This window comes from Prosopis cineraria, unplaced genomic scaffold (assembly GCF_029017545.1).
Source record: "Prosopis cineraria cultivar Desert tree isolate PC_DT_omini unplaced genomic scaffold, ASM2901754v1 PC1, whole genome shotgun sequence".
NCBI classification, from domain to species: domain Eukaryota; kingdom Viridiplantae; phylum Streptophyta; class Magnoliopsida; order Fabales; family Fabaceae; genus Prosopis; species Prosopis cineraria.
The window spans coordinates 36,101,668-36,121,607 of NW_026555332.1; the positions used below are offsets into that span (position 1 = coordinate 36,101,668).

The 19,940-nt window shown below is 28.6% G+C and overlaps 1 pseudogene; it reads left to right on the forward strand.

Moving 5' to 3' along the window:
- The first annotated feature begins 9,560 nt into the window (after positions 1-9,560).
- On the forward strand, positions 9,561-13,480 carry LOC129308212 (probable metal-nicotianamine transporter YSL5; annotated as a pseudogene).
- Positions 13,481-19,940: the final 6,460 nt, after the last annotated feature.

The following is a 19,940-nucleotide window of genomic DNA, read 5'->3' on the forward strand; positions in this document are numbered from 1 at the left end:
ATTTTTTATTCTTGATATTACCTTTCAAAAAAAAACACAGAAGCGTGTGATCACCACTTATCACGACTTATAAGTCAATGAAATACTTTTTTACATTTCTTTTGGAGAAAAGTGCTAATAAATTATTGGAAAATGAAATGTCATAAAAGAATTATTGCCTATCTTAAATTCCCAATTACTTTTTTTTAAATTTTATAAGTGACCTTTCATTAGTTATTTTATTAGTTAGAGGAATTTTAATAGTAAATAAAGGATATAATTCTTCTTCTTCTTTTATTGGTACCACATCCTAATCAGCTACTTTGCAGCCAAAAAGACCCCCAAGGTGTCCCCATGGCTTTGGCTCTTTGAGCTAATTATGGGACTAATCCTTGAGTCGGTAACGTAGTAGAGAGGGCGAAGAGCTTGCCACCTCTTAAGAGGGTCATTCTAAGGAATCAAACTTGAGTTCTCTTCTTTGAGGTTCACAGTCCACCTCTACTGCACCAACCCCTTGTTGGTGATATAATTCTTCTATGACATATAAATAATGAATAGAAAATTCAATAAAATCTTAAATTATTATTAAGAATATATTTGTAGAAAATTTAAAATGAATTTTTTTGTTTATGACTTATAAATAATGTGCAGAAAATTAAAAATAAATTGTACCTCTTCTCGTATTTTCTCTTAATCATTATTCCAAAGATATAGTTGTAGAGGGAAATGTGAGTTTCAATCGTTCGAATTTCTTATTCATGACATTAATTTATTATAAGGAACTTTTTAATTTTTACTTGATACTTATAGATTCATGATCGCTCTAGCAAGTATACAGAATCAATGTAGTAATAATATCTGAAGTATTACAGGAGTCAAAGTCAAACTTAGAGAAATGCTGGAGTTGGGATGGCTTACTTTAAATTAAAGTTTCCTTTCTTCTATTTATAGTGATAATCATTTTTAAGGTATCCCAATTATTCAATTTATCAAACAACGCATAGATATATAATATACTGACAACATATATAATAAGGAAAAAAGAACAAGAGATATAAATATAAAATAACAATATATTCTCATAGACAATAAATTATGTTCAATGAGAAAACAAAACAACTAAATAAAAGAGGAAATCTGTCATAGCCAAGCTACTCCCTACCCTAACTATGAGCAACAATGCATAGAGTCAATACAAAACATTTAAATAGAAAACATAAATAGAATAAGGAGAATGAAGAAAAGGGAAAACTCTTAGCTCAAAGGAACTCTTCTAGACTTCGTGCTTTGCTTCTTAGTTCTCAAATGTGAAGTTGGATGATCTAAATGAGGCTCTTCAAGGTTTGTAATATAATTTTCACACCCTAAAAACCTAAAAGCTCATTAGCCTAAGTCTCTTGACCCCTTTTATTTTAATTCTTTTAATTCAAGATTAATCCTACAATTGCTTCGGTCTTTGATTTTTCATTCACCCATGATTGTGCCCTTTGTACGTAATTTCATTTGCTCACGGTTGAAGCATGTGCCATCCTTCCATCTACCCATGACTGAAGCACATACTGGCATTTTTAGCTTGTCCTCATCCACAATCGAACATAACAAAGATGCAATTCTTTATCCTTTGGTGCATTTTTGGACCCTTTTAGCTCCTTTTTTTTTTGCAAAACATATAAATTATAATGTTTGCATTGACATACCAAATTGTACCCACGCTTAGTACACACAAAAGTAATTAGGAGTCCTTCATATCTTAAATTACTACAATTTATAAAAACTAGAAATATATAAAATAGATCTTTGAAAATGGTTGGAATTTCAAAAACCATAGAAAATATGTTTAAACTCAAAATATTAGGTATTTGTGCATAGTGAAAACAAATACGAATATAAAATCACTTCACATAAAAAAATAGGGGCAAAAAGATCATTTTTTCCTAAAAGAACATATATGTGGCAGCATGTGTGCCATATGCCGCAAAAATTCTCCTTGTTCTTTGCCATGCGCCATATATGACATGGATACATGAGCCACATTGCATAAGATGAAAAAATGCAATCATGATAGTTCATCTGATATAAACTTTCAACATGTTCCATTTTCATATACAAGATTTGATTGAAGTGATTCAAGCTTTCACATGTAGTTTATTTTATAATATAACTAATGACACAAGTTTGTTGGCAATAGGTAACAATTTCATGTTTGAGTTGTGCTCGAAAGACATTGTCCTTAAGGGCTATTTTACCACACCGGATCGGTGGCAAGATAGCTTCCTAAGATTAAGCAAACTCTTCATGCACAGTTAGTTAGGGGCATATAATAGAAGAAACTAAGAAGTAAGTTAACTTAAGAATGCAACACAACATAAGAGAGGAGGAGAGGAGAGAAGATTGCTCAAAAGCTCAAAGGCTGGTATGTTCGTTCTATCTGCATGCAAGCATATATATAGGCCACGACCTGGACATGAACGTTGGGACAGAAAACACCTTATTAAAGACTATAACATACCAGTTACAAGCACATAAACCACCATTAAGCACTTGTCTGGAACCGTTAGAAGATAATTGACCTTAATGAAATCCATTTGAGAATTTTATTTAAAGTCCAAAAAATTGATGAAGTTCAAATTCAAATTTCAAACGGCCAAAATAAAAAAGTTTTCTAATAAGCTATTTTAAATAAATAATTATTTATTTTCCTAAAAAATAATCTAGTAAAAAGTGCCCAATACTGCCTTAACTCATATACAGGGGGCAAATTATATCAACTGCTTTCAACTTTGATTGCCCTACGTTGGCTTGTCTCATGCGCCGCGTGTGAGGCTACTTTTCTTCCAAGCCCTTTTACTAGCCACCTTTAATCCTTGGTACTTATTCCCTTGGAGCTTCTCTTATGTGAGCAATATAGGACTTGTCATTTTAACACACCACTTAAACATTACAACAAAGTTTCACCTTAATTCGATATTTTATTTGCAAATTGGACACCTTAGATGTAAAATGATCATTTTATGTCATTTTAATAAATATAAACTAATATATAAAATTTTTTAAAAAATAATATATCAAACATATGTTTTCGTTATATATAAATATATTATATTATATTATATTATATTATATTATATTAGGTAAGTTTCCTCCCTTGAGTTGAGAAATATATTGAGACAATTATATTAAAGTCTCACACAAGAAAATTAATTACTATAAAGTTCATTGACAACTGAACTAAACTGCATTAACAAATTGTGTTGTCAAAGCAGTTTAGTTCAGTTATCAATAAATTTTGTAGTAATTAATTTACTTATGTGGGAACTACCTGTAATTCTCTCAAATATATTTCATATACTATGCTGTGTACAAGACTTGAAATTGCCATTGCCCCATTATTAAATATTCAAGGAATCTCAACATCTCACTATTAATAAAGCGATGATCTTAACTTAATTGATTAATTAATAAGGCAATTCTTCTTTGGTCTTTCCTTTCTCTTTGTTTTCATCTCCTCCTTGCTGAATCAATGACCTTGGACGTAATTTCAATCTCATGGCCTTTGCAGTATATTAATTAAGTAAACATAAATGACAATGTTAAAGAGAGCCACTCCAAACTCCATATCCTGCTGTTTCATTGTTTATTATTTTATTGTGCAATTTGTGTTATAATTTGCCATACCTTATGTTCCTTCCATTCAAAAATATAAAATATTTTTAATTAAATTTTAACCCTCAATAAAGTAATTATATACTCTTTAACTAACCCTATCTTTTCATATTTACCTCTATTAAATATCCTACAATAAATATAAAGTTATTATTAATAGGGACACTTTTGAAAAAAAAAGCAATGATTACACCTTGAAAGATTAAAAATGCCTTATATTTTTGAATATCTAACTCCTCAAAAAATACCTTACATTTTTAAACGGAGGGAATATATATTTAATATATTGTGTAATTTGTGTTATGATTTTTTCTAGTTTTTTATTCTTTTAATATTATGCATAATATATTTTACAATTATATTTTTTAAGAGTGAAATATAGATGTCTAAGAAAAAAAATTATTAATTCACAGCTTCACAACAAATAAAAGATAGGTTTTTAGTGAACTTAATAATAATAGTTTATATTGAGAAGGAGATTAGTGAAGAGTTTACCACATACATGATAATTAAAGATTTTTATGTCATGAAGAATGAACAAGAAAATTTTTAAATATGGAGACATTTATTTATTTTAGTTCTATATTTGTAACATTTAATATGAATATGTATGTTAAAATACTTATGTTAGTTATATATATATCTCTCTTTTTTTTTTCAGTTACAATATAAGCTTTGTGACCTCGACTTCCTTAATTAAAAATTTTGACTTCACCTCTACTCTCAAGGTACTAATAGCAGTATATATATTCTCTCAAGGACTTGCATTAGGTGCTCCTCACTTGCAATGAGCACTACATGCTCATCAAGGCTAGGTGCCCCTAGCCCTCTATTTCAATCTAAATTGATCTCTACTATTCATTTAAATTAATTTTTAATATTACATTTATTAATATAAAAATCTAAAAAATTAAAATTTTAATACATATGTTCATTACCAATCTAGCTAGTATGGATTTAATCTAGCGGTCCAACATAATATTAAAAAATTATAAAATGTGACAATACAGATAGACTCTGTATAGTTTAGATATAATTTAAATAACCTAATTTAATATTATAAATTTTATAAATTAACCATTTAAATATACTTTAAATAGTCTAGATTTAATATTAAAATTTTTATATTTTTATTTTAATAAATATAATATTAAAAATATTTAAAAATTAATTAAAATGAACGATAGAAATTTAATAAGGATGAAATAGAAGGCCATGATTGCTTTTGGTCTTGATGAGCATTTGATGCTCATCACTGTGATGAGCACCAAATGTAGATACATTCTCTCAACTAACTTACTATATATAAAAAACAAGAGTGGTAGTTTGAACTTTCAATTACTTATTTAAATTATAAGAATATATTTCTTTAGTTTTATTTATAAAGTAGAGAAAGAATATTTATTTTAATTCTATTTATAAAGCACTTCAATGATTATTATATTTATCTTTATTCTTTTCCCTATTCAATGGTAAGGAAATTATTAAATATTAGAGTATTTTATTTTTAAAATAGGTATTTGATAAAAATAAAATTAAAATTTATTAAATTTTAAGATAAAATTAATAAAATTTAAAATTTTCTTTAATTTTAATAAAAATATTAAAAATAAATTATAAATAAAATCTATTCATTCATGACAATTTTACTCAGGAGAATGCAGCTTCTCTCACAAAAGAAATCGTTCACTTCGTGGGGCCAAAAGCGCTGCGTTTTCGGCAAAGGGCCAAATATCTCAACAAAAAAGAAAAAGTCGTTGGATGTTAGGATTCTGTACCTCTCAGACACTAAAATTTCCATGCAAAGTTCCTTATAATTTAATGCGATGAATAAGAAATTCGAACGATTCAAACTCTTTTATTTTCCACTGCAACTATTTCTCTTGTCGAGTATAATGATTAAGAGAAGAATGTTACAATTTATTTTGAATTTTCTACCCATTGTTTATAAGTCATAAATAGCACATTTCATTTTAAATGTTCTATACTATAAATTTATTCATTATTATGATTAAGATTTTACTGAGATTTATAGTCACCCAAGACTAGTTTATACATACGAGTAAAAGTCAAAAAGTTCAAACCCTTCCAATCTAATCCAATACATTGAGATCACATTTCTAAGTTTTATAGCCGTTAAAATCTTATAAGAGCATGAGGACATCTGATCAAAGAAGTGATTTCGTTAATTTAGGGCAGAAACAGATTCCTTATTATACCAAACATGCAATTTTCCAAAATTTGATCGATCTTAAAAGAACCTTTGAGAAAAATTATGAATTCAAAATAAGAAAACTCAAAAATAGAAAGTAATGAAAAGTTTTAGATCGACAAGAAATCACTTTAATACAATTTTTACCATTGATAGACCAATGAACAGCATAATGTTCTTTTTTTTTTTTTTTGCTTCATGTATAAATAGAGCTTGATTATGTTTTTTCTGCTTTTACTTTTTCTAGCGGTTTTGCTAATTCTATTTTAATGTTATCTTCATTTTAGCCATAGTTGTCAAACTCTTGAGTTAGCTTCTAAAATCATGTCAATTCATTCATAAACTTAAATTAGATACAAACTCAATTAAACTCATGAGTTTACCTTTAAATTTACTGATTTTACATTTTTAACTAATAAAATTGTGTTAACTAATTTGTAAACTCAGACTAAATGCAAGCTTAGTTAAACTTATTAAGCTCATTAATTTTTTTTTTTGAGTTGAGCGAGTTAAGTATGTACTATAAAGAATTCAATTCATAAAAGTTATAAGACCTGATTTAAAGGAAAAAAAACTTGATATGCAAAAACTAAAGTTAATAAAAAAGAAAACAAAATACCAAAAATAAGTTTCCCTATTTTAAATTTCAATGTCTTGTATATGATAATTTAGCAATGTAAATGGGTTTAATTTCAATAATTTATATTTTTAATATATTTAAATTACAATCATATTTTAATAGTTATTTATTAATAGAGGTAAACTCATACTCTTATGAGTTTATGATATGAGTTTACATTCCTGTTATAAGTTTACTTAAACCCATGAGTTTAACAACATTTATTGTAGCTGCATTTTCTTTCTACTTATTAATATAATTCCTTTTTATCCAAAAAAAATCAAAACCAATATATTAAAAAGCATTGTAAGATTTATGCAGTTAAATATATAAGAAAATAACAGTGAGAATTATGAACATACAAGTGACAGTAATATTTTATACTTGCGACGCTATTTAGTTTTTCTTTAATTCAAATTTCATCCAAAACAAATAATTGACCTTCCTTGGCTGCAGGAATACGAACATACTTTAATTCTCGGTGGGATTATTGTTATTGTTGTTATTATTTACTGGATTGAGAATTCAATAATTGACTTCAAAATTAGAGGTTGATATTTTATAAAGCTCAAGTGATAACTTGCGAATTAGTGGAACTTATTTGTTATCGGTAGTTAATCCCTTGGACAACTGTAGAGGTAACATTTTCCAATTCCAAACAAGCTTTTACAACATTTAAAATAAAGCTACTTTTTTACGCCCCAAAAAGAAAAAGAAAAATGATAATTACTCTCTCTAATTTACTTTATAAGTTATTTTTTAGAAAGGTGAATTAATTCACTTTATAAGTCATTGAATTGATAGTGATATTTTATTTTAAATAAAGTATCTAAATTACCCTTTAAAAGTAAGAGAGAGAGAAAGAACAGAAAAATAATATTATATAATTTATTTACTTTTTGAGGGTTATATTTATATTTTATAAAATTTTATTCTTTGTATTGATATTGATAAAGTTAATAGAAATGATTTATAAATAGGATCGGAGAGAGTAGGTCCTAAAACAGTTAATTAATATCAATTAAGTCTCCAACAAATTTTTTTAAAAGTAGAAATTAATGATCCAAATTATTTCAAATTTAAAATTTCAATTATAGATAACTATTTAAATATTAAATGCAACTTTTAGTTGTAATAAAATTTTTATTTGTAACTGTTTAAATTGATATTTATAATTTATTTTATAAAAAAATTTATTGGGAGCTTAACTAGTATTAATTCACTATTTTGAGACTTAACTGTTATTCTCTAAAAAAAACTACTTTTACTTATTATTTTGGCTAACTTTAATGATTTTTCAAATCTCACTAAATCTAATGAGAATACTATCTAACCATTATACTCCCTTTATCACAAATTATAAAATATTTTTAAACAAAATCACATCTATTAATAAAACTCATTACGTACACTTTATAATTTTACTTTTTTAAAAAAATTATAAATCTTTAAAAATATTCTTTATTAAATACTCCACTTTATAAACGAATATTAAAGAGAGAATATATGAGAAGAATAATATTAAAAAAGTATTATTATAAATTTTTTTAGTAACATATTTTATATTTTAAAATATTAATTTTTTAAAAAATATTTTACAACTTGAGATGGAGGAGATATGAATCAAATGAATAATTAATAATTAAAAGTGAAATATAATATAAAAATAGTAAAAATATCTCCACAATACAGTCAGTCATGGTGTCCTAACTATGTTACTATCCAATAATTTATTAGCATACTTTTCTCCCAACGAATGCAGAGAAGTATTTCATTGACTTACGGGTTGTGATTAGAGCCAATTATCTGGAGGCCATTCCACATGTTAGAATTCCCGACTTCAAATGTTTGAATAATAAGCCTATCTTAACTAAAGTCAATAATTCAAATAAATTGAATTTATTTGAGTTGAGTTTAAAGTATTTTAATTTTTTAAAAAAGTTTATATAATTAAATTCGACCCTAATTTTTTTCAATCAGGTTTGGATTAGCCCATCGAGTTTGGCCAAAATTACCTACTATACATATGAATTGTACGAGTTTATTATGTTTTATCATTTATCAAGCTTTTAAAAATATTATTAATTAAGAGTTCAATTTTTACCTTAAAAAACTAAAAAAACTCAAAGTATATGAAATAAATTCTTGTATTTATTTTTTCTTAATATTTTCAAAAAATTCAAAACAAATCATCAAGCCATTGAAACTTTGTTTAAAAGCACAAAGTCTGAATTAGAAGTTTGAAACAGGGTTTATGAGTGCAAAGTGAAAGTTTATTTTATTTTTTTAATAAAAATGAAAAGAATTTGAATATTTAGATCAAGCTTATTCAAGTTTAAGTTTGGTTTGAATTTCTTGAACCTTATTTGGGTGGAGTGAAAAAACTCAAAATTTTTTTTTCTTCTAAAATTTCAAACTTGATCTTAACAATTTTTAGAATTTATTTAGGCTGAGGCATCTAACATAACCCAAACTATTGATTTAGTAAAAGCTTATTTAGGCTAACCATTCATCAAATTTATGAGTAAAACAAATAATTTAATGCAGTGATATCAATAATCATAACTAAAAATTTAGAAAAAATGATGCTAAAAAATAAAAAAGACACCTCCCCCTTCATGGGCCTAGAAATGTATGCATTTTATGCTCACCACTAATGGTGCTCATAAAGTTTTGCGTGATTTGAATTCTTTATTTTGCTTTCAATTGGTCTTTGTTATTTATTTTATTTTTTTAAATATTTTTAATCTTGTATTATTAAAATAAAAATTTATAAAATATAAAAATTTTAATATTTATATAATATATTAATTATATATGTCTTTAATTTTTATTTTGATAATAAATTTAAAAATATTTAAAAAAATAAATTTAAAATAAATAACATAAATTAATTGAAACTGAAATAGCAAAAGCCTGAAGAGCACCCATTGCTTATCAGTGATAAGCACAGAATGTGAACCCGGGCCCAGAAGCGCTGAGTCCTCCGCAAGGGCCAAAATCTCAGAAATAAAGTCATTCTTTGTTAGCATTCAATACCATTCAGACTCTTCATCAAAAAAAAATACCATTCAGACATTATGGAGCATCAATTTCTTATCCCATTCAAGCCCTCTGTTCCAAATTGCTGACGTTGACAGTCTTCGACAAATACTCAATGAACCGTGTTTGTAGTATCTCTCAACCCAAGATTCTTACATATTCTATATTCCCTACGAAGAGAAGAGCGAAATGGCTCAATCAGAAGAGCAGAGTCACAAGAAGAAGGACATGGAACTAGAAAAAGAAGACCTTTCTGTGGAGAAGGTGTTCCAGAATCAAGAAGTTCCATCATGGAGACAGCAGTTAACCATAAGGGCCTTTGTGGTGAGCTTTGTGCTGAGTGTAGTGTTCTGTTTCATAGTGATGAAACTGAACCTCACCACTGGGATTATACCTTCGCTGAACGTTTCAGCTGGGCTATTGGGTTTCTTTTTTGTGAACACTTGGACTAAGTTCTTGAACAAGTCAGGCATGTTAAGGCAGCCATTTACAAGGCAGGAGAATACTGTCATCCAGACCTGTGTGTTGCCTCCTCTGGCATAGCCTTCAGCGGTAATGACTTCCTTCACCATGTATCTTTGTCCCTTATAAGTGATGATGACTGACCCTTCATCTTAAAATGCCAAATGAATCGTAAATCTCAAGCTAGGTCTAGATTGGAACTACTTCAAATGCTATAATGACAGGTTTTAGATGTAGTTTTTAAGTATCTATAATATCTTCCAAAATGAAAACATGATAAGTGAACATCTTTGACAGTTCAGCATCATATGATTGAGTTTGTTCAAAAGTTCCTTTATATGTTCTACAATAAGCCAATATATGAAATAGATAGTATCTACAGGAGGCTTTTGGGAGCTACCTCTTTGGAATGAGTGAACGAGTAGCCCAGCTATCCTCAAACAGAATTGATTTCAAGAACCCAGCAATAGGATGGACAATTGGTTTTCTCTTTGTTGTTAGCTTTCTTGGCCTCTTCTCAGTTTTGCCTCTGAGGAAGGTGTGATGAATGCTCGATCTTTCTTTTCTGAACAATCCATCAACAATTCTATTATAATTAAGAGAAAGTATAACTTTAGGTTCTTATAATTTGCTCGCTTTTTGTTATTGGTCTCTACACTTTTATTTTTTATTGTTTTACGCCTCTCCATGAACAAAGTATAAAGATCTAGAATAATGAAAAACAAAAGTACAGAGACTAAAAATATTGAAAAAAAGTACAGGAATCAAAAACAAAACATGAGCAAAATATATAGATCTAAAGATATGTATTTCTTATAATTAAAATAAGAAAACTTGCATATTCTTTTTGTCTCTGTATAGTTATTTCAGCTGTATGATGTTTCACGCCTTTACCACTAGATTTATTTATTCTCCATCTTTGGTTCTTCGTTGCAGATTATGATCATTGACTTTAAATTGACCTATCCAAGTGGCACTGCAACTGCTCATCTAATCAATAGTTTCCATACTCCTCAAGGAGCCAAACTAGCAAAGTAAGGCACTGCAAAAAAAAAAAACTACAAAATTAAAAGATTGGACAGAAGAAGTTAACATCCAAACTAATTCAATATTTCTTTTATACTCCTTCCAGGAAGCAAGTGAAAGTATTGGGAAAGTTCTTCACTTTCAGTTTCTTGTTGGGTTTCTTTCAGTGGTTCTATACAGCTTCTGATGATTGTGGATTTCTAGCCTTCACTGGGGCTAAAAGCATACAAGTACAAGTACGTCACCACTTTTCTGTCATTCACTTTCATTTAATTGGAGAAAAGTAAAGTTCAGACCAGCGTCATCTTCGTCTATTAGGAAAGTTTATCTCAGCCTCTAGTCATTTGCAGGTTTTATTTTGATTTTTCTACGATCTACATTGGAGTGGGAATGATTTGCCCGCATATCATTAATATATCTCTACTCCTTGGAGGAATTCTTTCTTGGGGACTAATGTGGCCTCTCATAGAAAACAAAAAGGGCCTCTGGTACCCTGCAGACCTTGATGAAAACGACCTGCAAGGCCTTGAAGGTTACAAGGTAAGTTTCTTGATGAAAAGCATCTTATTGCTCCTTATTCCTATTGTAAAGCATCTTAATTTTGGCTCATTATTAAAGTTTGTATGATCAATGATAAACAAAGCCCATATAAATTTGCACATACACAAGGCCAACGGTACCTGAACTAGGATCTTCTACATTGATAGATTGTGTAAATTGTTCAATTTATAATTTTAGCTGTCCAGATTTGATATTGATGGTCTAAATTATTAATTTTCTTTATTTATGTTAATGAATATTTATAAGGGAAGCATAACACATAATAAAATCAGTTTCCTCATAGTGAGCTTAAGGGGGAAAAATCAATCTTTTTTCTTTATTTATGTTGATGAATATATATAAGGGAAGCATAACACATAATAAAAACAGTTTCCTCATTGTGAGCTGAAGGGGGAAAAATCAATCTAAATTGCCTAAATTAAATCTAGACAGCTCAATTTGATCAATTGAACAATTTCCAAAATCCTTCAACTAATAGGTGTTCCAAATGCAAATATATTCATGGGCAGCCTAAGCTTTGAACAGCTCTTGCCATTATGTTTACTAACTATATATTGACCTTGAATTCAGATATTTATAGCCATATCCATGATCCTGGGAGATGGTTTATATCTTCAAGGTGCTAGGCCATACCCTCTCTGCATGTATCAACAAATCCGGGAAAACAACAAAAAAATGCTCTTCCTGTTGCAAAGATCAAATTCCCACCTGGGTTGCAGTTGCAGGCTATGTTTTGATTGCTGTTGTATCAGTAATAGCTCTTCCACACATCTTTCACCAGCTAAAATGGTACCACATGCTGGTTATCTACCTTCTAGCTCCAACCTTAGCATTCTGTAATGCTTATGGTTGTGGGCTAACAGACTGGTCACTTGCATCCAACTATGGAAAGCTTGCCATATTTACAATTGGAGCATGGGCTGGAGCATCACAAGGTGGGGTTCTTGCAGGCCTCGCAGCTTGTGGAGTGATGATGAATATCGTCTCCACAGCTTCTGACCTCACACAGGATTTCAAGACAGGCTACCTTACCTTGGCTTCACCACGCTCCATGTTTGTGAGCCAAATAATTGGCACAGCAATGGGATGTGTAATTTCTCCTTGCGTCTTTTGGGTTTTCTACAAAGCATTTGATGACCTTGGGACTCCTAAAAGTGAATACCCTGCTCCATATGCAATATTGTACAGGAACATGGCCATCCTTGGCGTAGAGGGCTTCTCATCTCTACCAAAGAACTGCCTTCTGCTGTGTTATGTCTTCTTCGGCTCTGCCATTCTGATAAATTTGATTAAAGACCTGATGGGTGAGAGAGGGTGGTTCATACCATTTCCAATGGCAATGGCTATACCTTTCTATTTAGGGCCATATTTTGCCATTGATATGTGCGTAGGAAGTCTGATATTGTTCGTTTGGCAAAAGGTAAACAAGGCCAAAGCAGATGCTTTCGGGCCAGCAGTAGCTTCTGGTTTGATATGCGGGGACGGAATATGGACTGTGCCTGCTTCAATACTTGCTCTTGCTGGGATTAAGCCCCCAATTTGCATGAAGTTCTTGTCCAGGGCAACAAATGAAAGGGTTGATAAGTTCTTAGGTTCTTAATGCGAAGCTTGGCTTGGAATCAACATCTTATGCGACACTGTCTGTCAATCTGTTGGGCATCACCTTCTTAATTATGAACTTTGAATTTATAGATATCCCAGGTACCAATATAGGTGAAGCAGCTAAAACATGATGAATGGCCAAAAAAAAAAAATGTTAAGTTGTAAAGCAGATATATCATAAAAAGGGAGTATATATAATATATTTACAAGTTTAGATTGCTTTCTGTGATTTGGAGATTGCAGAAGACTTCAATTTCAAATATGCGTTCTCTAAACTTGGAATAAATTTCAATGAAGATGATATTATTGCTGCAGATTAGCTTTTGCCTATCTTCTTCCACCAAAAAAGAGAACTTAGTCACCCCCTTCAATAATTTCCTAGTCAACAAGCACATCTTCGGAGGGAGGGTTAATAAAGGAGGAAAAAAAGTGATTTTTTTAACCTTGAAATTTTGACTCACTTTAAATTAAGTCCCCCAACTTTAATTCGATACATTTAATTTTTAAATTTTTAACTTTCATATAATTTAGTTCCTAAACTTTTCACTATTTATAATTTTATCTTTACTATGCTTAATTTATCATGAGTCAGCGTTAAATCATCCTAAATGATCAAAAAAATATAAAGAATACTGTTAAAAAATTGCTTATATGGTTCTGTATCGGACATGACAGCACGAGATTCCAGTTTTCTTCAACCTATCTCGCTCTCTCAGCTTCTCTCTTCCCAACACAAACACACACAACATGCTCATTCCTCTTCCCTGCCCTTAGGTATTGTATTCCCTTCATTTCGTTTCGGTTAATCTATCGACTGTTGGGGGGGGGGGGGATAGTGTTGTGGCCGTTAGGGTGATTGCCTATGAGAGCCAGCATGTGAAATCTCGTCTATAATTGCCTTTGAAGTACTCCAAAATTCTTAGATGTCGTCATCATTTTCAGCCTACAATGTAATGTACATTGTTAGATTACTGACTCCAAAAACCATGGCTGAGAAGTTCTCTCCTTCTATCGGCAAAAAAAAGTTATTTCCTTCAATAAAATATCACGTAGAGGGAGGGAAAGATGAGGGAAAGAAAAAATGCAGAGTTTTTACCCTATGTGTGCTAAATCCAATTCATAAATTCAAAAGGAATTGTAATTTTTTGGAAATCGTTTCCTATCATGTAGGATTATTTGATGCTTTTCTTTGATGAATTATTTGATGCTTATTAAATATAACTTGTATCATTTTCAAACAAAATAAACTTTTAAGTGTATAGTTTCTCTCTCTCTCTCGGTTAATATTTGTACATTGAGTTTAAATTTTTTTTATCATGATAATCCTTTTGTTAAGCTTTTTTTTTTAATTATCATTGTAGTTAGCTATAGTTAGCTAAGTGTTTGACAAAAATTTAGGTTATGTTACATAAGACTTTCAATAATCAATTTAAGTATTGTTATTTAATTGTAATCGTTATATTTTCAATTCAATTTTAAAATTTTTTTATTGCAAACCTAATTGTTATTAATTTAATTTTCTATACCTATAACTATCATTCTCTCTACATGTTTCTCATTCATCTTTAATGTTGGTATATGTTGTACAAATATGATATGTAAATCAAATATGATGCGTATCTGATAAATTAATAAATTAATTTTTTTAAAAAATGTAGGGTACAATATGTATGTGATACGAGCGCGCGCGCGAGACACACACATATATATTTATAAAAAAAAAACACTAAAAATATAATTTCAATTTAAAAAGTATCCAAAATAATATACTAATATAGTCCTTTGTAGTAATAACAAATAAAATATAATTATTAATTATACTTTTATTCTATCTATGCCTAATTACTTACCATCTAATCCCTAATAATAGGTCTCTACTTAAGATTTATATGCCAAAAGATGACATTCCTATTTCTTGTAGTTATGAAAATGTAAAACTTATTTCCTAGATATCTTAAGTATAAAAAGAATAATATCGCAATGTTTAACAAAATTAAATTTCTTAAAAATAATCTTGAAGCATCAGCATTGATGTATTAACTATAATCTCAAAATATCTGATACATACAGAAATTAATTCCTTAAATTAAAAAAATATTTTGATACTTTATAAATATAAATTCAAAAATTTATATGATATTGATAAAGACATTGAGGTAATATGAAGTATCAGTGCTCTATAAATATTACAAAGAATCAAGGAAGGAAAATACTCAGCTTTTTCCAAACGCAAATTAAAGTTCAACACCAATTTACATGCTTTCATGGATGCATGTAGCATATTTAATAAATAATCAACTCAAATATTGTCATTTATTTAATTGATTGAAATGACTTTTGAAAATATTTGAAATTATTTAAAGGTTAAAGAATATTTTTATTTTTCAACTATTCACTCAAGAGTGTTGTTATCCTAATTTACAAGTTAAAAAATTTTTCTCTATAATAATTTAAAATGGTGCACTAAATACCTTATCATTAAAGAAAATTAACTTTGATGTTTAACTAACTTGAAAAATTGTAAAAATAGAACATAAAAAATGATAAAAAAAAATGACCCATAAAATTGCAAATAAGACCCTATAAAAAATTAATATTAATTAAATTTTTAAAATAATATTTGGTCAAAATTGTAATTTGATTTTTTACGTGAATAAAAAATAATAATATTTATTGAAAACTTAAATGTTATTAATTTAATTTGTTGAGACCTATAATTATTACTCTCTCTCCAATAAACCTCTATCTTTTCTTTGATGTTGACAAAGAGCCAAGGAGGCCAAACACTCAGCTTTTCTCAGATACAAATTTCAACCACCAATTTACGCGCTTTGATATAGGCAAATATCAACAAATAATCAACTCAAATATTGTCATTTTTTTTTTTAAATTGATTGAAGGTCTTGGAAAATATGGATATTTCAATTCCATTACGACGCTTAAAAATTTTCCAATTGTGCTATTGACTGAGTCTTACGGGGCATCAATTTCTTGTCCCATTCAAACACACTTCCAACTTGTTGATGTTGATATTCTTCAATAGATAGTCAATGAACCGTTTGCACTATCTTTCAACTCTAACTAAACTTCTCAGTAGGATTCATACCCTAAAAAGATTCCAAACCCCTTCATACAATCTCAAGATTCTAAACACTCACACACACACACACACACACACACAGAGATGGCTCAAACTGAAGAGCAGAATCACAAGAAGAAGGGCATGGAATTAGAAAAAGAAGAGCTTTGTGTGGAGAAGGTGTTCCAGAATCAAGAGGTGCCATCATGGAGAAAGCAGTTAACCATAAGGGCCTTTGTGGTGAGCTTTGCGCTGAGTGTACTGTTCTGTTTCATAGTGATGAAACTGAACCTCACCATTGGATTATACCTTCACTGAACGTTTGTGCTGGGCTGTTGGGTTTCCTTTTTGTGAACGCTTGGACTAAGTTGTTGGATAAGTCAGGCATGTTAAGGCAGCCATTTACAAGGCAGGAGAATACTGTCATCCAGACCTGTGTGGTTGCCTCCTCCGGCATAGCTTTTAGTGGTAATGACTTCTCTCAGTGTGCATCTCTCTTTTATAACCTTTAGGCTTTAGATTATGTTGAGTATGAAGAAAAGTATTTTTTAAAAAAAATGAAAAATGAAAAATGTATTTATAAAAAAAATAGAATGAGTTGATTTTTCATTTCCTTTTTTAAAAATACTTTTCTACATGCCAAATATTATATTCATTTCTTCATATCTATTTGATTTCTAAAGTGATCTTAGAATACAAAATGAGTAACGAATCTCATGCTAGAATAGATTTGCACTTTTTCCATTTCTACAACGATTAAATTTGAAACTAATTGATTTAATTAGTAAGGATTTGGCTCATAACTCTAAATATTGGTAAGCAATCTATAAACATTCCTCTAGTTCTATTTAAAAGGCACAAATAAGATATTTATTTTTATCTTGTTTATAAGATACTTCAATGATTATTATATCAATTTTTATCATTTTGCTCCTGTTAAATATTAGGAAAGTTATTAAATAACAATGTATTTTTTAAAGTAGGTGTATTTAATATGAACAAAATTAGAAACTTACTGAATTTTTAGATAGGGTTAATAAAATTTAAGTTTTTCATTGATTTTAGTGAAAATAATAAAATTAACTTATAAATAAGAATAGAAAGAATATCTCTTTAAACTTAAAAGCATGGTCTATTCTGATAAGTTTTAGAACCCAAATAACCTAAACTCTTTTTCCATAAATATGGGGGGGGGGAGGAATGGTTTTTAAGTATCCATTATCACATTATCCAATCAAAACATGTCCCATAAAATATTTTTTATTGTTAATTAGCATAATATATATGATTGAATTTGTTCAAAAGTTTCTTTAATTACGTTGTTTGATGTGGCAATGTACAAGTGATATAAAATGTGGAAACAGGACGATTTGGGAGTTATCTCATCGGAATGAGTGAAAGTATAGCCCAGAAAACTTCGAACACAAGTGAGTGAAAGTATATTTCTCTTTGCTGTTAGCTTCCGTGGCCTCTTCTCGGCCGTGCCTCTACAAAATGTGTGATGGTTGCTTCCCCTTTTCTTCTCATCCATTATTATTCATAACAGTTTTTTTTTCCTTTACTTTTCTATAATTTGATAGTATATGATAGTACTTCCATCAGTTTTATTTACAGAAGAAACTAATACTTTTAGTTTTTTTATATAAATAAAATTATATTTTTTAATTTGCATTTATTACCAATTTCTTAAATTATATCTCATAATTTCATCATTCATAGTCATAAAAAAAATTAATGAAGGCCTAAATAAAGGATATTTTAGTTTAATTTTTTATTTTTAAACACAATTAATATAATTAAATAATTTTTTTAAACCGTTCATACAAATAAAAATGAAGGTAGTATAATAGCATTTTCAAATATTGTGGAGTTATTTGAGAATAGCTCTCCCAACATGATTTTTTTTTTTTTTCTCTCTACAAGATTTAAACTTTTGATTGGAGTATCAACTGCCTTCTATGTATTCAGTGCAATCACCATTAATAACGATTAGGTTCTGTTATATTCTATAATTCTATAAGGAGCATCCAATAATTATTGGTGAGAGTAATTTTACTTTTAAAATAATTAAAATATAGTATTTTTGTCCTTACTGTTAAATTTTTTGATAGTCAACATTGGAGAGTCTTAGCTAGTATTTTCTAATGATTAGCGTTGGGAATTTGACTGCAAAGGCAAAAATAATTTGTTTTAATTATTTTAGGGCCAAAATTGCTTTCATTAATAATTTAAGATATTACATGCTCCTCGAAGAATATTTTTAGAAAAAAATATACTTTTACCCATAATTAAAGAGTTAAAGGAGAATTTTATTTTTAAACTATAAGTCCAAAAGCATACAATATCTTAAAATTCTTTTGTGTTTTGCCTTTAACATTTGAAAATAGAGTAATTTTACTATTTATGAATATTAATTTTAACTATTAATTGACAAAGAATAATACAAAAGGATATCAAAATTACAAAAAAAAAGATAAAAATTACAAATAAATACTTTGTAAGAAAATTAATACCAATTACATCTCTTAAATTATAAATAAATTTAAAGAGGTAATTGTTATTTCTTATCCATATAAAACACCAAAATATCATTTTAACTAGTCATGATCGGTTACTGATAATTATCGAATCACTATTTTAATAATATATTTATTTTAATAATATCTTATTATAATAATTTAAATATTTTTCTGAAATAAGAAAACCTGCAGATTCACCTTGTGGCTTTAGGCTTTATAGTTACCCCCTGAATCTCACTGAAATTATAGCAACTTTTCTTTTATTTTCAGAAGTTACAACTTAACATATTTTTTGGTTTTGATTTTGTCAAGAACATTTTATTAAGATTCTAAAATATTTATTTTCATTAAAATTTATATCAAAATAATTTAAAATCATGGAAAATTAATCATTTTGATGTTTGTAACTCACTTTAAAGTTAAAACTTCGTTCCGACTATTAACTCACGTAAAAGTCCCTGCTTTTTTTATTTTCATCCTCAAAAAAGCTTATTCTTGTATTCCCTGAATTATTGCCACATCAAATAATCAATCAAGAAGAGAAGAAATGAAACTAATGTTTTATAAATTGAAAAAAAAAAAGAAACTTTTCATTTTCATGGTGAATCTTCTCCATCTTCATCTTGTTGTTCAGAATTCAGAATCCCAAAATCCCATGGGATGCTCAAGAAGCTTATGAGAATGCTCACATATGATGACAAATTGGTTAACATATTATATGTATTGTGAATTAATGTGAATGTGAACTGAAAGGAGCCCTATTTGCAGCGGCGTCTTTTCCTTGTTCTGCTTTTCTTTTTGTCTCTGTAGCTGTGCTGAGTTCATTGCTCACATTTTTTGTAGTTCAGATTTTTCCCTGTCTAAATTATAGAAGTGGGAGCATCTGAAATTCTAAATTTATTTTTTTACAATGTTTCCTTTAACTTTAAAAAAGTGATACAATCTTGTCCCTAACTTGATCATAAAAAAACTTTAAAAATTATAAAAAAGAATAACAGAAAATATATGCAATGACCCAAAAATTATACAAAAGGATCAGTTTGATTCTTTTTGTAATTTTTAAAGTTATTTTCTATCATTTTCTGATCATTTAATAGTTAAAGTTAATTTTTATTAATAATAGAGGTTAAATTGTACTGTTTTCAAAAATTAAAGGAAAATATTATATAAAACATA